We start from the raw sequence: 21,154 nt of genomic DNA on the forward strand, positions 1-21,154 counted from the left end.
AGGAACAGTGGTGAGCACGGAAAGAAGAGAGGGACAAATTGTAACTTAGTTACCTATGAAAGTCTTAGTTACCTATGAAGGCTTGTTTATACAAGGCATCACATGAGAATTAATATGTTTCTCTTGCAAACAAAAGGGAACTAGCAAGAATGGTTCTGATTTTTATAGCAGCTAACAAATGTTTAGTACCTTATAGTTGGCATAATATTTTTCAAATTAATTATCACATTAGCACCTTACAAATGCCCTGTGAGATAGCAGGAATCATGATAGCAGGAATCATCTCCACTTTACAGATGAGGAGACTGAAAGCTCAAAGTTAAGGGAATCCATGAGAAGTTTGGTGCTACTAGCAGCAAACATCACCTCCAACCATCAAACATTTTTAAGGTCAGATTCATGGTATCCGTTTTACTGAGGAGGAGGCAGAGAAGATAATTGAACTGACTGGAAACAAAGCTGATAAGAGGTAGATGTGGAATTTTAGCACTACTCTGTCTGGCTCCAAGGCCAATGAATCATGACCTTTTGCCTTCTTTAGGCCTTTCCTTTTTCCTTGCGGGTCTACTTAGCTTCTATGGCTCATATGCCAATCCCATCAGACCTCTGTAAGGCTCATACATGGAAACAGCTAATTTAAAGTACTTAGATGCACATCAAGTTGGGTTCCTATTAGGTTGGTGCAAAAGTAATTGTGAGGTTTTTTTCCCCTATACTTTAGTGGCAAAAACCGCAATTACTTTTGCAAAAATAAGGAAGTGCAGAGAACAATAAAGTGGAATCTGTCTGAAACACGTAATAAATGTCCATAAAATTCAAAGGCATGAAACAAAATGAAACACTTCTCTTATAAAACATGTCAGCAAGACCAAGAAGGCACATATGTCAGAAGAGCTGTGGACTCCTGGCCTCAGATGACCAATACACTGTTTTGTGCCTGTGATTTCCTCTTACTCTCATGCAAAATTCAAGGCTTTCATCAAATCTAACAACAACTGTTTATTGAGAGTCTACTGTATATAAGGTATGTGGAAATTAAGGTGTGACCATTAGGAAAACATACCATGTCTTTCAGCTTCCCTTATATCTCATCAGTGATCTCAAGTCACTTGAGACCATGTTTTGTTTCCCTTTTATAAGCGTTCTAAATTTTTAGTGAAGAGATTTAATAAAAATCCACACAAGCTTGTCAAGACACTTCTCCCATAAAATGGAATAGAGTGTTGATATTGTTCTATCTACCTACATATCTATGTATCTGCCTATATTATGTATTAGAAATATATTAAATATATATTAAATATGACATATATGTTTTATGTGTATAGATGCAAAATAGATTTAATATTGTATAGTAAATGTTTTAGCATATTTTATGTGTATAGACACAAAATATATGTTATGTATATATGTATATATTCACACATATACATATATATGTATGCATAATTAAAACTTACCAAAGATGGTAATGGCCCCACAAAAGTCATTGCTTAGTAGAGAGCCAAATATCCTTTTAAAGCCAAGAGGATTAACTTTATTGTACTAGAATAGGGAGAAGTACATACATATACAAGTAATTCTTCAGTATCTTTTTTTATCCCACTGTGTGCTCTGCCTCACACAACTATCCCTTTTCTTTCTCCTGATCTTCCTTTCCCATGTCTCCTCCCTCTCCTTTTTGCCTTTATTAGGGAGTCTTTGTCCTTTAGCCAGAAGCAAGCCTGCAGGCAATACCCCATGTTCTAATAAAGCAACCCTTTTGTCAATGGTGATAATGATTACCTCTTTTGCAGCTGCCCCTGGTGTTGCATTTTGTAACACAATTTGGCCTCTTTGGCTCTGGTTAGTCCTATTTAACGTACTGCAGGGGTTCCCTGTTTGATCTTTAATTGATATAATTGACTGGGAATAATCGGGAAAGCTTTATAGATGTTTATTGATAGCTAATTTTCCTGCATCCATTGTTTAATTCAATAAGAGCATAACCTAATTTATTGTCACTCCAGTAGAGATCCATTACCCTTTTGATAAATGCTTCTGGGGCCAACTTGTCAGTAACTGATTTCAAAGAGCTGTTAAGCCCACAGAGTCCATCATTAGTTAATGGCAGTTTAGAAAGCTAATGATGTTATAAATTACAATCAATAAGAACATGGAAATTACAGTTGTTGAGCAAGATAATACTATATTATTAAACTAATACTAAATTCTACCTTTGCTTACTATACATTTGGAGGGTTTCTAAATCTGTTTAATAACATCCATGATTAACCAAGAAACCCATGGATCAGGAGGGAAATTGTGGAAAGGAAGATGTGCATACATAAAAGAACATTTCAAAAGGATAGAGGAATTACACTACATTCTTTGATAATAGAAGGAATCCGGGTGACCAACACATCAGCACAAATATGTACAGAAATCTCCATCTTCTCCTGTCTTGAATCTGATCCTACTGAAGGAAGCTATCCCCAGATATTCCACAACTTAGGGGTATCATACTTTCTAAGTCTTTACTTCCCAAGAATATATAAAACCTAGATGCACAGGTTTTCTGTGGCTGTCAGTTTCTGCCCTTTCAATTCTTCTTATATCTATGATAGATAGATAGACAGATAGATACATACATACATACATACATAGAAACACAGATAGATGCCTATAAAATTTCTTATACCAACTGCTGGGCTAAGAAAGCAAAAAAGGACAAAATAAGGGCAGAGATTTTGGGTCCCAAAGATAACCAGGCGTCCCCAAACTATGGCCCACGGGCTGCATGCAGCCCCCTGAGGCCATTTATCCGCCCCCCCCCACCACACTTCAGGAAGGGGCACCTCTTTCATTGGTGGTCAGTGAGAGGAGCACAGTATGTGGCGGCCCTCCAACGGTCTGAGGCACAGTGAACTGGCCCCCTGTGTAAAAATTTGGGGATGCCTGGATAAGACCAATATTTGATATACGGGATTATATAAACTATTTCACAAACATTATTGCTCATGATTGGAAACATATTTCTGGTTTTACCCACTCTCCCTAAAAATGTAAGCTCTAAGGGCACCTATTTTTGTCTGTCTTTTCACTTAGAGTACCTTACACATAATAGATGCTCAGTAAATAGTTCTTGACCATCTCTGTTAAATGATTTATCCTGGAATAATACTGATTTAAAGCAACTTATACGTAGTCTCTGATTCTACAGAACTATTTAATTCAATTTTTCAACTATTTATTCAACGTTTACTGTACAATTGCTATACAGTCAGTGAGAATATCATAGTGAGAAAGCCTAAAAGAGTCGCTGTTCTAATGAAGAATACAGTCTAATTGGAAAGGCAAATATCAAGGAAATAATCAAGTAAATAAAATATAATGGCAAACTGTAAGGTAAGAACTATGAAGGAAAAGTACAAGGTTCTGTGAGTATATAGTATGATACGTGTCACAAGGATGACTCCGGAGATTAAACGAATCTGAATTTATCAAAAACCCTGAAAACCAGGATTTATTCATGTCTTTTAACACAGTATTTAGCTTAAGGTTTTAAACACATTAGCTTATTAATATATGTTTATTAAATGGAATTATTTTCAAACTGATCACCCATATATTTTTATTTGTTAATAAATGTCAGCTTGTTAGAATATTCTATTACCTACCTAGTAATTAGAGATAAACAGTACATACTCTCACTTTTTTCCAAAAAAAAAAAAAAAAGATGTACCCTTCTCATTTTATGACTTTGCAGAGTATAAAATTAAGTTCGAATCGAGGCATATGGAAGTTAGTTATTTCCTGTTCATGTTGATTTCCTTAACATGCCAATTTAATTAATGCTATGGAGGAGAAGAGGAAACTCTATTCAGTGATCATGTCTGAAGTGGGTGTAATGTATGCCTAACATTTCTATGCCTTTAATTTTCACTGAACCACGGCATCAAAGAAACTTTTTAAACACATTTTTGCTCTACAAAGCATGAACATAACTACTGTGCATATTTTGCATTTCCCTTAGAGCTTAAAGTTGGACCATATTTCACAGAACCTCTATTTGGGGTCAGAAGGAATACTGAGAGGGGCAGGAGGTTTCTCCTGAAAGATTTCTCTCTCCTTTGTCTCATGTTCTCTTCTCATCACCTCCACTCCCTCAGTGGTAGCACCAAAGTCATGTTCTATAGAAACCAATGATAATCTTGCAAAAATGGATCATGATGTTGGGTTGAGGATAAACAGCAGAACAAATAAGATCCTTAAAAAATAAATGTGCAGGCATGGGCCATTAACAATAAGCAAGGGAAGCACCATGCAAGTCCCACAGAGGGAGCAAATGTGAGGAGATTATGCATCAGTCTTCTGTGAGGCATGGGCTGCTCTTCCACTGTGTACTCTTTGCTACTTTGAAAACACAGCAGACAGGCTAGCACGTCGAAGGAGCTACTTGCAGACTGATTTCCTTGCTTTGACAGCTACTTGACATGGCAAAGTTTGGGTCCATTCTATTTTCAAATAGAAAATTTATACAGAAATGAAAAAAACCACCACACCCAGCAATGAATTAATAATAGCTGCCGACTAGCTGCAAGAACCATTATACTCATAATGCTTCCCAATGCTGTTCGCATTGCCTGCGAAAGAGAATTTGTCCTTAAGCTGCTTATTTTCAAACTACATGTGAAGACAACAAATTGTATGGCATGTTTATCCAATAAGGCATAGCAAGGAAACTAAAGAATCAGATGGGAGGGAGTGAAAAGAAATAGAAATTTAACAGCCAGCCAGCCCGAAATAAAACAGGCAAGATTAGGAGACACATGTACAATTCTCCACGGTCCCTAAAGTCTCTAGCGAAAAGGTAGAAATGAACTAATTTATTAGTAAAATCACATCAGGGGCAGTAATTTCATGTTAGTGAATTTACATGTAATAACATTAGGCTCCCAACCTCCATTTCACCAGTGTGGCCCTCTCCGATGATGAATGAGGCGCCTAAAGAAAGATGATAGTTTGATTGTTTTCACGGCAAACAGATCAGCATTTTAATTTCTTGCCTCTGTGTTTATTGCTTATTTGGCCCCTTGCTCGGCTTGTAAAAACTTGGCTAAATGGAAATGAATAAATGTAATTACTGCGGGTGACAGTGGTAATCTGTGTGGGTTTTTCATATTGGCTTTGCCAGCGTTAATCTAATCACTGGAGAATACATGTCACCGCACAAATGCACTGACAGAAAGCAGAGTTTTCAGTCAGTGCCAAATGTACACAGGCCGGGAAGCACAGACACAGACGGCTGCTTCTGCACCCACGGCTTGCCTCTCCTCTGCTGCAGGAGCAGAAGCCAGCGTATCCTGGAAGGTGAATGTGTGTATATGAGATGGTTCATAGTTTGCGGGAACCCAAAGAAGGCTCACAGATGACCCTGAATCCAATAGAAATAACAACCAATGGCCTGGACGCAGTGGCTTAGCCTGTAATCCCAGCACTTTGGGAGGCCTACGGCAGGTGGATCACCTGAGGTCAGGAGTTCAAGACCAGCCTGACCAACATGGAGAAACCCAATCTCTATTAAAAATACAAAAAAGTTAGCTGGGCCTGATGGTGGGTGCTTACGGTCTCAGCTACTCAGGAGGCTGAGACAGGAAAATCACCTGAACCTTGGAGGTGGAGGTGCAATGAGCCGAGGTCGCACCCCTGCCCTCCAGCCTGGGTGACAGAGCAAGACTCCTTCAGGAAAAAAAAAAAAAAAAGCGCAAAAGAAAGAAATGGCAACCAATGTTTTCCCCAGTGCAGGAATGAGTCCCAGGGCATAGGAAAGTAGAGACTGAAATTTTCCTTTTCTCCCCAGTAGTAAATGGCTGGGAGGGCTGGTTAATGAGTGGCTTCACCTTTCAGGGTTTTGTTTGCCATCTATAAGACAGGGATGGAACAAATCAGATTGTTTGATGTTTGCATTGCAGAAGTAGCAGCAGGGGGTGAACCAGGCAATCATTGCAGGGTAGGAAGGATGAAATGAGATAATGTATGTTAAAGTGTCTTGCAAACTACAAAGCAAAGCTAAATGAAGCAGAAGAGAGTCCTCCAAAATAGACTATTATATTTAAGATTTATTTTAACAAAGCAGCAGGGAAGCAAAGGATTATTCAGTAAATGGCAATTGAATAGCTGGTTACTATTTTGGAAAGAAAAATAAATCAAGACCTGTAACTTAGAATATTGGTCAAAAGGAATTCCAGATGGATGAAATGATTAAATATGACAATAAAATGTTAGAAAACCAGATGAGGAATTTGATATGCACTAGATTTGGGGGATTTGAGAGAGGGCTCCCTACACTGAAAAACAGTAAAAAAAAAAAAAAAAAAAAAAAAAAAAAAAGGAATATACAATTTTGATGACATTAAGTTAGAAACTTCTGCAATCAAAATAAGGTAGCCCAAATGGGAAAACAAATAATATTTTCAACAAATAAGGCAAGGGCAAATAACTATGTTAAATAAAATGTTCCCAAATACTTATTTTTAAAATGACACCATTAATAACTGATAGAAATAATACAGATGAATAATGAATAAGTGTCCAAAGAGAAATACTACTAGTAAATTAAGGAGGAAACATGTTCAAACTTGATAAGAATCAAAGAAAAGCAAATTTGAACAAATTAGCAAAAATAGATAATGCCTGATATTTTCAAAGCTGTGAACAGACTAGACATTTCTAAACTTCTAATTGCAGTTAAAGTCAGCGTAAACTTTTTGAAAACCAATAAACATAAAAGTTCTCTAGTTTTGACCTAGTAATTCTACTTCTAGAAATACAAGTTAAAGAATATTTTTAGAGAGTGAAAGGATTATATTTCTAAAAGTGTATGCAGTAGTGAAATATAAGAAATAAACTGCAAGGCTGGGAATGGTGGCTCATGCTTGTAATCCCAGCACTTTGGGAGGCCTGCTGTGTGGATCACCTGAGGTCAGGAGTTTGAGACCAGCCTGGCCAACATCGTGAAACTCTAACTCTACTACAAATACAAATATTAGCCTTGCCTGGTAGCATGTGCCTGCAATCCCAGCTACTTGGGATGCTGAGGCAGTAGAATTGCTTGAACCCGGGAGGCAGAGGTTGTTGTGAGCCGAGATCTTCCCACTGCACTCAAGCCTGGGTGACAAAGCAAGACTTTGTCAGAAAGGAAGAAAGAAAAGAAAAGAAACAAAGAGTCCGGGCGCGGTGGCTCAAGCCTGTAATCCCAGAACTTTGGGAGGCCGAGGCGGGTGGATCATGAGGTCAAGAGATCAAAACCATCCTGGTCAACATGGTGAAACCCCGTCTCTACTAAAAATACAAAAAATTAGCTGGGCATGGTGGCGTGTGCCTGTAATCCCAGCTACTCAGGAGGCTGAGGCAGGAGAATTGCCTGAACCCAGAAGGCAGAGATTGCGGTGAGCCAAGATCACGCCATTGCACTCCAGCCTGGGTGACAAGAACAAAACTCCGTCTCAAAAAAAAAAAAAAAAAAAAAAAAAAAAAAAAAAAAAAAAAAAAAGAGAGAGAGAGAGAGAGAGAGAGAAAAAGAAAGAGAGAAAGAAAACCTGCAGATATTGCTCAACATTTAAGTAATTAACCAAATACTCTTCCTACATACGTAAAACATTATAAAGACTAAAAATGTGGAAAGTATTTGGTAGGCTACTAAGCAAGAAAAAAATGTGGTTTCCTAGAAGCCTCCATTGACTTTTTAAATCTCACGTGCCAGTATTGGATCATATGTTTATCTCTAATGCAATCATTAGGAAGAATAATGAAATGACTATGATTGACTTTGAACAACCATTTTGGAGAATAAATAATGGGTGATACTGAAAAGCATAAAAGAATGAGGACCATCACATGATGTTCTTAGGGACAGAACAAGTACTCAACATGTAAGAGATGGATGTGGTATATAAGACAATAGAAATTATGTGTAATTAGAAAATTGGGGGATTAAAGGAATGACTGGTTGCTTCAGTAAGATGTAAAAAATCATTCTCTCCAATCTCTAAGGAAAAGAAACAGGGAGGGAGGGAGGGAAGGAAGGAAGGGAGGGAGGGAGGGAGGGAGGGAGGGAAGGGAAGGGGGGGAAAGGAAAGGAAGGAAAGGAAGGGAAGTAAGGGAAGATGGGAGGAAGGGAAAGGAAGGGAAAGGAAGGGAAGTAAGGGAAGATGGGAGGAAGGGAAAGGAAGGGAAAGGAAGGGAGAAGAAGAAAAAAAAACAGGAGATGAAGAAAGGAAGGAGTGAAAACAAGGAAAGAGAAAACATTACTTCCATGTATTATCAATCTTAGAAAAAGAAGCCATGGTATCCAACCCCCTCTACATAAAACAAAGACTGTCATCTTCATTTTTTTTAATTTACAGATGGTATCAGGAATAAAAGGCCTCAGATAATCTTCTAGGAAGATAGTTGAAAGGCTTAGAACTTTCCTGTGAAGCCTAAAAAGCAAGCAAGCAAGAAAGAAAAAGTGAAGCACTCTCCAAAAAATACAATACAAGGTCCAATCTGATCCAAAGTACAGTAGGTAGACCTCTACTCTTTTAAGGTGCAGTGTACGAGCTAAGCCATGATGAGAGACAGAAAAAACTGGGAAGGTGTAGCAGTCAACCAGAAGTCTCAACGAAGAGCACCTCTCCTCAAGAGAGCTGAACTTGAAAGAAAGAAAAGAAAGAAAAAAAAAGCTCAGGGAAGATCAGTTCAAACCAGCCAACCTTTCTAGAGATGGAGCATCAGAGATCTGGGTAGACATTGGAAAATGCCTCTTGTTGGCAATTTATTTGCAGATGATAATCCATTTTTATATTCCTCCATGAGCCCACATTTCTGGAGTGCTTTGTGATGAGGTTTAGATAGGAAAGCAACACATGTGTGGTAATCACTGGAAGGAAGAGTCTAGGTCTGTGAACAGGCATGCTTCTCTGCAGGCTCCACTGAGGCTGTGCGGCCATCTTTCCTAGGAGAGTTGATAGCTACTTTTCATTGATTATCTACACAGATTCTTTTCAGAGCAAGGAAATATATCAATTAAACCTTCCAGGAATCGGATTTCCTGGTTCTTTAAGTCAGTGATGTGAATTATCACCCTGTCTCGGCATCACAGAGATGGATTTCCTCCACTGATACCCAGGAAGCTGTGACCAGGGATCCCAGGGAGAGAATCAGTTCACCCACTGGCCACCCAACTTTACTGCCAGTGATGACAGGAAATAAAGGGGTTTGACTGCTACCAGTTTTGAATGTAAAAATTAAAGTACAAACTCAGTACTCTCACTTGACAAAAAAATAAAGATGGGGAGAAGTTTCTTTTATGTTTCAGGAAATTATTACATTTTGGTGAAATGCTTAGAGGTATAATATGAGCTGGATAATTTTCACAGCATTTGATGTAGCAAATGTTGTGGGGCTTTTCCATGACACGTATTCAGTATTAAGCCAACATTTATAAAATAAAAAATGAAACCAAGTTTTTCACCAGGAAAATTGGTTTCCGTTCAACAAGATGTCCTACGGCATCCTTATAATTTTTAGGTTTCAGTTCTCAGTAGTCCCTTTAACCATAAGGGATGACAGTTAAAATAAAGAATCCTTGGTGTCCCCTCATAGGAAGTGTACCAAAATATTAGGTGAGTATCTGGCCCCAAGTAAATTAATATTTAATGATAACCATTGGTTTGGTACTTCTTCTGCCCTTTTTTGATTATAAAAAACAGCAGTGCTCACTTCGACAGCACATAGTATACTAAAACTGGAACGATACAGAGATTACCATGGCCCCTGCACAAGAATGATAAGCAAATTTGTGAAGCGTTCCATATTTAAAACAAATAAACATTGCTGTCATATTTTAGGTGAACCCTCTTCCTAATATTGTATTTAGTATAAAATTGATTGTAACAAGTCTGAGAACACCATAAATTAATGCTATTGGTACTATATAAACTTAAGGCATTGTATGAACTAAATAGGTTAAGATACAATCCCTACCCTTTAATAGCATATAACTGAACAAGGGAACTAAAACATATGCACTTATAAAACATCATATATTTATATATGATTATGTTGATGCTTGTCAAAAGCTAGTCTTCTACCCATAATTCCTATCAAATACAGTTAGTAGCCTTGTTGAAATGCATGTGCCTAGGCCCCCTCTCAGATTGATTAAATAAAGCATTCAGGAGAATGGGGCCTAGGAAGTTGCATTTTGCAGCCACTCCAAAGCTTGGAAATTTTTGAAGGATATAAATCTACCAGAAAGTATTAAGGACTGGAAGTTCTCCAAGGAATTAGTGGCAGAAGGAGATCACAGTTCATTGAGGTAATCAGGAAAAGGGACTGATTATGAGAGATGTGAACTTGGTTTTGAATAGCAATCCATATTTTGGCAGTAGTAAGAACACAATATACATATTTAATAATCCATATTTTGGATTATTAAATCCATATTTAGTAATCCATATTTTAGCAGTGGTAAGAACACAAGATCAAAAAGTAACATTGAAAATATGTTGATGGAAAGAAAGCCAATGGTTTTGGCTAACATTGAGAAGTGCTTGCAGAAGAAACTAGAAAGATCATTTTAAAAGATTCTTGAATGCCTAATCGCCATCCCTAGAATCGCTCTAAGCTTCAAAACAATAGGTAGGTAAAGATTTAGTTATAAGTAATACAATTATACTAATAAAGTATGGATATAGATATATAGATATATAGATATATATATTGCACTTTAGGTTCTGGGATACATGTGCAGAACATGCAGGACTGTTGCATAGGTACATACATAGCAATGTGGTTTGCTGCCTCCATCCCCATCACCTATATCTGGCATTTCTCCCCATGTTATCCCTCCCCAACTCCCTACCCCTCACTGTCCTTCCTCTAGTCCCCCCGACAACAGACCCCAGTGTGTGATGCTCCCCTCCCTGTGTCCACATGTTCTCATTGTTCAACACCTGCCTATAAGTGAGAGCATGCAGTGTTTAATTTTCTGTTCTTGTGTCAGTTTGCTGAGAATGATGGTTTCCAGAAAGATTGCAAATGTTTCTGAGTTGGTGGGATACAGATAACCTTAACAGAGCACCCACTATACTAAAAATATCCATGTGTGTGTGTGTGTGTGTGTGTGTGTGTGTATGTATGTAATGTTGAAATCTCTCAAAATTACCTTTCCTAAGTACTGTGCCAGCCCCAAAGAAACCAGGAGTTTTGTAAGAATTACAAAAATTAATTTTCCTGCTCCCATAACTGCCATGGTGGCCAATAGATTCTCTGCTTTCTATTGCAATTCAAAGAAGTTGATGTGTGTTCTGAGTCCTCACTCAGATGCATTTATTCTCTTTCATGAGAGGGGAAAGGGAGCACCCAAAGTTCATTCTTTGTTTCTTCTTTTTTCAAACTGACAAGTAATTGTACATATTTATGGGAAACGTGATATTTTGATGCATTCATACACTGTGTGATGACCAAATCCGGATATTTAGAAAATCCATCACCTCAAACATTTATCGTTTCTTTGTGTCACGCAAATCTATTCTAATCCCGAAAGTTAAAACTCTCATCCCACTGGTTGCTGAGTAAGGGAAACAAGCTGAAAAGTTAACTGTTGGAAAATCTGGCACAGTGTATCTATTTTCTACTTGGTATTTGTATTAATAGGTGAGTTCCTACCACCGTCTTTTTCTGTGAAGGTGAAACCTGATGTGAACCGCATCTCCATTCCTTCCAGTGCCCTGCTGGTGGCAGCAGAAGAGCGAGTACAGGTAATTCACAATTAGGTGTCGGGCAGAGGAAGGCTGTCAGATCCGGGGGAAAAGCATACCATGCTGTTTAAAAGATCTGGTCCCTGATTGGGAATGCCTCACTGTTTCTTTGAAGACTTTCACCTCAAGGTGAAAGCCAAGATCTAAGTAATAAAAGAGGAAAGGAAAAAGAAGGAAACTGAAAGAACAGAACAGAATGCAGTATTTGAACTTGGAGAATGCTGTAAGTTCTAAATTAGTAGGACCATAATTAAAAATAGATTTTGCATAGGAAAGTTCTGGTAAGATCAAGGATCCAAGAGAAAAAATCTATGTGGGTATCTGGGGCTTAACTTACATGTATGAAAATGTTTTTATCCAACTTTTTTCTTGTATCAACATGAAGCATAAAAGCCCAGAAGAACTCAGAGGGACATGGTACAAAACAAGAGGCCCAAACTGAAGTTTAAAGAAAGTGGTAAAATGAGTAAAGAATGAAATATGGGTAGAAACTGAAGAGTACCAAAGAAGATGGAATTGCTAAGAATGAGAATGCAATAAAAAGGAGAAGGGTGGGGTGGGGGTAGTCAAGAAATTTTAGTTAATAACAAAACACACCTGAAGAAAATTTAAAACTCCACAAATAACAGATTCTGAGTTTTTCTCTGTCTCCTGTGATGATTATGCCATTTTTGCTGCACCGGAATGGGTGAACATCATCATAGCAAGATCTTTTTCTTCTGCAGCTCCCACTGCACATCCAGTTTCATTTCCTACTGATCTTTCTTCTGCTTCCTTTTAGGACTTGAGATATATTTTGCAAAACTTCTGAACACAATTCTCATCCACAGAACCAGAATTGCTGGGAGCAACTACTTTTCCAGGAAAAGTTCTGCATTGCTGTTATTTTTCAGACATATCAGCTCTAGAGAGTGTGCACCATTATACTTTTTATTGAAACACGTTGCCCACACATAGGAGGCATGTTCAGAATAACCCTGTGCCTAACCTTGACCTGTACTTCTTTCTGCTATTTTGTTCACCTGCATATTCAAAGTAAACTTGAGTCTGCCTTTTCACTTAAGAAATACTGCCTTTCACAACACAATAGGATAAAAACCGAACAAAAAACAACCAAAAACTTCTTGAGCTTGCTCCCAATTTCTCTATGTGATATAGTTAGATGAGAGATGCTGAGGTGATAGCGATTAATATATCCTGCTTCATTATTATATTGATACTGGATTATTATATAATGCACACATTATTATGCAAGTAAAGTAAAATTATTATTAAAACTAATTGCTTTTCAGTCTTACTGTAAGTCAGGCAGTATTCTAGGAGCTTTTCATTTATTAGCATATTTAGTCAAAATAAAACTAGGAGGTAGATGTGATAATTAGTCTTATTTTACAGAAGTGAAAACTGGCTTATAAAAAAAATTAAGTTTGCCCAAGATTACTCAGCTAGGAAGAGGTGGAGCAATAATCCTAACCCAAGTTTTACAGTCTCAAACCCTAGTAACTTTACTTAAAAAATAAGTGGGACATATATAGATTTATACAACCCAAACACGTAAGCAACACATACATAGAACTTTGATTTGTGTACAATGAGCATCCTTTGTTCAGCCAAGTAAAAAGGTTATAGAAAACAAACCCCACAGACATCAGAGATTTAATTTCAGTTTGGAAGCACCGAGTACAAATGGAGCGACAATAGGACAAAAACAGTCACAAAAAGTGTTAAGGACCACATTATTCTCAGCAGCTTTGGTCTGAATGGGTGCCCTGAGTGCTTGTCATGTAAGTAAACACTAGAAAGAAGAAAACACTCAAGAAATGTCATGAGTATGGGGGAAGGAAGTCCACTGATATACGGGGTGTGAGTTTACAGAGGACTCTCCTTCCTGAAATGCCAAGGAAAGCTTCATTGGAAAGGTTGGCTATGGGATTCCAGGATACCAGAGCTGAGATAAGGGTATCTTTTGAGACCTTCTGTTCATTAGAGCCAATCGCTTCTTGCCCACCCCTATGGCCCATCTATTGATTACTTCGTTTTCATGTATCAGAGGGTACCAAAATTGACCCTGAGAATAAACTCCAGTTGGTATTCTGTGTCTATTGGCAATTGTCTCAAGTCTTCCTCCCTAAGGTTCCAATTACAGAAGACAGTGTTAACTTTTCATAGGCTACAATTTAACATCTGCTCCTGCCAGGTTTATTTCATCTGGCCTGGGAGAAATAACGTAAGTAACACTTCCCCTCTCCCCTGCTCTGCCTGATGAAATGGGATATAAAACACAGAATGGTGGCAAGGAAGAAAACATATTGAAGTTCCTTTACCTTTGCTGGATTAAGCATTCAGAGATCAAACACAGTATTAATAGAACCTTAATTAGGTGATAGAGAAAAAAATATTGATGCACTTTTTCTTCCTTTGATGGGGTACAGAATATGTGTTATGTGTCATTATGTATCTATCATCAGTCTCATTGTTTACGACTGGATTACAAAGGCTGCATGAATAAGGCTTGAAACAAAAAATAAAAATAGTAACTAGAAATAATAGCTGCAACTAAATATGGTGTAAAAAAGCAATAACTATAGGATCTTTCACTAATCCTTGCTCCCATTTCTAATAAATTTAATGGGAAGTTGTAATATGTATCCTTTAGAAATACATAGTAGCAGCCCCATGGATGTGAGACAGAGGTGCATAGAAGGGACTCTTGCTGATTTTGCTGTCTAGACTAGGGCTTACATTGATTAGTTTTTATAAAAATAATGAAAGAAGACCTGGCCAGTAAAAACAGAATTAGCTAAAGGAAGGCTTGGTACCCAAATGCAAGTTAAATGCCTGCAACTCCAGGAAGAGAATGGATTATTGGTTATTTGATTTTTGTTGTTGTTGTTGCCTGTCCATAAGTAACAGAAAATAGTTGACCATATCCTGTGACTTCAAACTATCAAAGTTTTCCCCCAAAACAGTTTGTTTCTCAAACTGTACTTGTTGAGACAACAAAGAGATTCCTAGGCTGTTTCCCTTAGTTAGAGGGATGAAAAATAAAAGTGGAAGTGGTAAATTAAGACAGAACACCTGGCATTTTTAAGAAAAATTACTAATAGAATCTTTTTAAAAATTATCTCTTGAGGAAGTAAAATTTTAGGTTAAGGAAGAGCTTAACATTTTAAAGAAATACCATGTTCTTTCTTGATCTGGACTCATTCCCTATAATAAAATGCCAAACCAGAAAATTCACACTTCCTTGTGAAATTCAAGTACACGCCTCCTTAAGAAGAGGCTATAATTGTTATTAGATGAGACATGACAAATAAATTGTTAACTAGTTTATAATAAAACTATAAACATAACCCCAATGAGTCAATTAACTGTAGTTGTTTAAATATATCAATACTAGTTCCAATATGTAACTATATGTAAGACATTTATATGAGAATTGTGTTCCAAGTAGGGATATAATTTTCACAAAATGAAAAGAAACTCTTCTTTGCAGAGTTGCATTGGTGAAACATATTCTGGATAACATAAAAGTTAGAGTACCTATTATTTGAAGCATGTTTGGCCTAAGAAATACCACCTGTATAATAGGACAGAACATATTAACTCAACATTATTTTAAGGTAGATAATATATGAAATTATAAAACAGCAAGAGCTGATTATTTCCTGTATAATCAAGAGATTATACAATATCCATTGATTTTCCACATACACAAAATTTTAAATGTTACATCATAATTATATTTCCCTAGATCGGTAACAGTTGGAAAATTTAAATTGAATCACTTATAACAGTATTCTAAAAACAACATGTCTAGGAATAAGTCTATGAAATATATGTAAGACTTATATGGAGAATGTTATAAATTTTATCATAAAACATTTTTGAAATTTAAATTCATAATACTCTGTAAAGTCCCAATATCATAAGGTCAAATTTTCCCAAATCGATATGTAAATTTATTGCAATTTTAGTCAAAATTCCAGCATTCTTAAAACTGAGAATTGACTAGATGCTTCTAAAATTTAAAGGGAAGAGAAAAGCATTAAAAATAGCCAAATACTTCTGAAAAATAACAAAAGGAACAAATATGTAGCATGAGGGGTATATACCATACACTAAAAATGAGAGATAACAAGTTAGAAAGCTATGCATAAGCACATAACAAAGGAACCAAGAGATCAGAAGTTGGTCCAGAAAGCAGGTTGATGCATATATGGGATCTTGTCATATGATAAAGCTGCTACAGCACCTCAGTGGGTACAGGACAGACAACTTAACACAAGGTGTTAGGGGGAAAATCAATTATTCTCGTTGGAAAAAAAATAAAATTCCTTGAATTTTCACAAAAATCAATTTCGGGTGGATTAAAGACTAAAATGTGAAAGACAAGACTTAAAATATTTTCAACGTTACTTAAGAAATACTTTTAAGAACTGGATAGTAAAGGGGTTCCTAAACAAGCTACTCTGAAAAATTATCTGTACATTATTTTGTTTAAAATGAGGTCTGCTATTTAACAAAAAGTACCATCAAGAGACTGAAAATAAAATACCTGAAAGGTGCAGAGCAAAAGGATTAGTATGCAAACTGCATAAAAATTTCTTCCTATCAGTAAGAGAAAAAAAATGCATCATAGCCAGGAACAGGCATTTCACCAAAAAGAAAACACAATTGAACAATAAACATGTAAAAAGATATTCAACTTCATTAGTTACAAAGGAAGCATAAATTAAAATCAAAGTAAACTATATCTGAAATTAGAAAACAAAAACCTGTCAATGCCTTAAAAAGGATTCATTGTCAATGTAAAATGAGTGACTTGGTTGCGGTGTATTTTTTCAAACATGTAATTTCAATAAAGATGAATGCTTCTTCATAAAATGAAATATTAATGAAAATGAATAAAGTCAACTACATGTTTCTATATGGAAAAACCACAAAAATATAATTTCTGTGAGAAAAATTCAACTCACAGAAAAATGTAGACTGTATGTTTATATAAAGATTAAAAACAGGCAGAACTATACAATATATTATCAGAGAATACATACAATTGTAGTAAAAATATAACTTAAAGCCATGTAAAAGATTAACACAAGTCAGCATTGTCATTAACAGCAGAAAACAAGGAATCACAGGTGGTTGGAAGATGATGCAGTTGTGTTATTGCTTAAGCTGAGCTGTCGATGTATAAGTCCATGTTATTATTTCTCAAGTGATATATAAAAGTTATTGAGAAATTGTATATATTTTATACTTTTAAAAATTGTTCACATATAGTGAAATTTCAAATTGAGTCTAAGATACGTCTATTACTGGGGCTAAGGTAAATTAGTAGATTTCTGGTAAAATGATTTATAGGGAACACCAAGGACTTCCTTAGGAAATATGTAGTCTTGAAACAAAGGGGTCAGGCATGTCATCTTTATTACTGAGAAAATTTTTAAAATATAGAAGCTATGTCCTTAATTTTTCCTAGGGCTGGAGCTCCTGTTAGAGTAGGGTGTTAACAGCCAATAAATTTTAGGATATCCACATGTATCTCCTGTAGTCCTTATCTAAGAACCCTTTAAAGTAGGCATAATTTTCTCCATTTGGGAATGGGCTTATCATGAATTCCACAGGAAGATGGGCTCAGTGATGCAATTTATTCTATGGTGAACAGATCTGACTTCTAATCCAGGGCTTGAAGCAGAAGCCACATTCTTTCCCTTCCCCTGGAATTTCTGACCTTCTTGACTATTGACATTTAGGGTTGGATATTGCTGTGTGACCTTTCCTGTACATTGTAGGATGTTTAGCTGCCTTCCTGGCCTCTATCTACTAGATACCAGTAGCACATCGAACTCCCATCCCCAAGCTGTGACAGCCAAAATATCCCTAGGCACTGCCAGATATTCCCTGCATGGCAAAAATCCTTTTTAGGAACCACTAGCCTACACCTTAATAACAAATGGGACTATGATTTAAAATACCTATGTGTGTGCCCTTATGTATTCATATAAGAGTGAGATTCTGAAAGCAGCTTGTCTTATTTCGCTCTCAGACTCTAAAACCCATATCAAAATTACCTGTAGCAGGTGCTTATTAATGTTTAGAATCTAAGTAAAGGTGACCAGAAACATACCTGGGTAGAGACAGGTATGGTTATAGACATGAAAGAAAATAAATACAAGATTACATCATTTATAGGTGCTGAGGTAGAGAGACAGTCCTTCTGTTTGCTTTCTTTTAATTTTCATCTCAAAAAACTCAAGTCAAATAAATTTGATCAGTTGAAATAACTCCAGACAATATGAAGGCAAATCTAAGAAATAAAAGTGGTGACTGATACGTAAGTTTAATAATTCAATCATTTTCATACCAATCTGGAGGCTTTCTCATATATATGTATATATATGTAACTAAATATGGTATAAAAAAGCAATATATATATATATATAAGCACCCCATGATGTAAATATGGTGTCTCTGTGTGTGTGTATACACACACACACACACACACACACACACACAGCAGCACCCCATGAATTCGTTCAAGGTTTCTTAAAATGTGTTAAATTGCAAATTAGAAAATGTGCTTTCATTACGTTACGGAGGTATTTGGAAATTGAAAATTTATCTGTAAATCTGTAAATTTTAAAAATGAGTCTTTAATTTATTAAATACTATTAGTAGCTATTTAATACCTGAAACTATGCTAGGTAGAAATGTGATGAAGAAATTTTAAGATGAATTTCAATGCCACTTACGAAATACTAATCTATCATAAGTAGGAAAAATGGCATGATATGGCTGATTTCTTACAGGAAAAAAAGCTGCCTTCTTGGGAAATTACAATAGCACACATGTGTTTTGAAGTCTCGAGGAAAATACTGTTGAAGTCTAGAGGAAAATAGACTTTTGAAGTCTAGAGGAAAATAGATCATGAAATCTCTTCATGATCTCCTTACACTCTGTGCTTAATTAAGACTTCAGCGTTGTCAATAAAAACAGAGAAAATAGTATTAATACTCTTTCATCTATACCCCAGAACAATTTTCATCCCACCAAAAGGAGAAGAAAGCTGAGAAAGATGGAAAGCATAGTGACAATACTTTTATGTCAGTGACTTCTATTTATCTGACATATCTTCAATATGCGTTATTGGTATTTTCACTTTATTAGTGTATACACACATGGATACACACATATATACAGAGTTTTCTGCAGGAATCAGAAAGATAAGCTCAGTACCTTACTTGAGGTCTTAAAAAAATCATAATATTTACCTTTATTTCAAGCATAAAATTGAAATAATGTAGTCATCTGATTCATGAATTTATGACTGTGTAGATGAATGTGTTTGTTAAAGCAGAGGTGTTATCTGTTTAACAAATTGGTAGGTTTTTCTTAATATAACCCTATTATTGCAAGCCGAATACATTTCTTCCCCTTTAAAAATCTTAGCACTTGTAACATAAGATAGGTTCTCTATTTTTCCAATCTTCTGAAGGTTGAAGACCTAGTTTAATTGTCAAAACTTATTGTGGATTAATAAGTGCATATTAATTGAGGAAATAATCTTGAAAACTAAAATTTTATTAATGAAGTCGTGATGTAACTTAATTTATATTTTATTTTTCATGACATCAACAATATTTGAAGCTCTATGTGAAACATTATTTAGCTCATAGAAAATGCTTGGCAAGCAATAGAAGTTCTCAAATGCTCTGCAGTTGTTCATATGTCAGTGAATATAAAATGGAAAATATTGAAGGAAACAGAGAACATGCAAGAATTTTTTCCCCAGGATCCTGGGAAAGACAAAGCCAACTAGAAACAAAACCAGCAGGGTCCTTGGAGACTTTCAGACATCAATTTCCTTGTGTATAATCTGGAGACAATAATTCTCTTCAGCACAAGAAATGTTTGATAAAGCAGATATTAAATAACTATAAAATAATAGATTTTTAAACTGAAAAAAGAATCATTGAGTGATAAAGGAAGTCTTATTCTTCTGAATTATTTTAGCCTATGTCACTCATTTGATAGAAATTTGTGGAAAGTGGTTTTTTAGGAGTACAAGAGTTATCTCTCCCAATCAGGTTAAAAATTTCTGGAAGACTTTTTAGTAACCTCACATAGCCTTCTTCTGTATAATCCTCCTAGCACATACTATTTGTAATTTAGATGTCAGCCAGAGGGGTTTTGTTTTTGTTTTTGTTGTTGTTGTTTTTCCCCCTTTGAAATCAAGGTAAATTTGGCTCAAGCCTTATTCTTTTGCCTTACAGAAGTCAAAAACCTCATAAATGCTTCTGTGACATTAGGGATCTTAATTATTTGTGTTGGGTTGGTTTGTATGCATGCACGTGTGCTTGCTGTTCTGCGCCACTGACACTTAGTTCTTACAATAAAATTCGGCACTTGTCTTTCTGTGCCCTATCACACCATCCTCCAGGTTTATCTATGTTGTCATAAATGACAAGATTTCCTTTCAAATGCTGCCTAGTATCCCATTGTGTATATATGCCATGTCTTCTTTACCCATTCATTAATGGACACTTACACTGCTTTCATATCATGGCTATTGTGAATCACACCACACCAAACAAGAATGAAGATATTCCTTTGGATATATACCCAGTAGTGGGATTGCTGGATTATGTGGTAGCTCTATTTTTAGTTTTTAGAGGAATTTCCACACTGTTTTCCAAAATGCCTGTGCTAACTTACATGCCCACCAACGGTGTATGAGACTTCTTTTTTCTCCACCTCCTCTCCAACATTTATGTTTCATCTTTCATATATGCAAAATGTTTAAAAGTCATACCCTTAAAAGGCTACCAGAGACGGGGTGTGCTGGGGATGGTGGTGGCAGGGAGGGACAGACAAAAGGGAGATATTGGTCAGAGGATAGAAAGTTTCAGTTAGATAAGAATAATTTAGGGATCTATTGCACAGTATCCTGATCATAGTTAATAATAATGTATTCCATATCTCAAAATTACTAAAAGAGTAGATTTTAAATGTTCTCATCACAAAGAAAAAAATAAGTGGGTAAGGTGGATGTGTTAGCTTGATTTAATCTTTCTATAATATACACATATATCAAAGCATCACATCGTACTTCAGAAATATATACAATCATTAGTTGTCAATTCAGAATTAAAAAATAACTTATACAACATGCTCATAACCACAACAGGCTTTTGCAAGAGGTATGAGTATAGAGAGGAAATAGAGTAGGGGTCATATTATAACCAAAAATAACTATAAATTATCAAAACAATGATGATGACATCATTTTTCTTATAATGTCCTGTGGCCACCTCACTATTTGGGAATTATTACAGGCCTTGCATCCCCTGTCTTCCCAGCTT

General features: G+C 36.1%; 1 non-coding gene across 1 annotated transcript; it reads left to right on the forward strand.

The window, feature by feature from the left end:
* The first annotated feature begins 9,736 nt into the window (after positions 1-9,736).
* On the forward strand, positions 9,737-9,843 carry LOC120363434 (U6 spliceosomal RNA). Its single transcript, XR_005578987.1, has one exon. It is a non-coding gene; the product is annotated as a U6 spliceosomal RNA (small nuclear RNA).
* The last annotated feature ends 11,311 nt before the right edge of the window (positions 9,844-21,154 follow it).

Source organism: Saimiri boliviensis, chromosome 4 (genome assembly GCF_048565385.1).
Source record: "Saimiri boliviensis isolate mSaiBol1 chromosome 4, mSaiBol1.pri, whole genome shotgun sequence".
In the NCBI taxonomy this organism is placed as follows: domain Eukaryota; kingdom Metazoa; phylum Chordata; class Mammalia; order Primates; family Cebidae; genus Saimiri; species Saimiri boliviensis.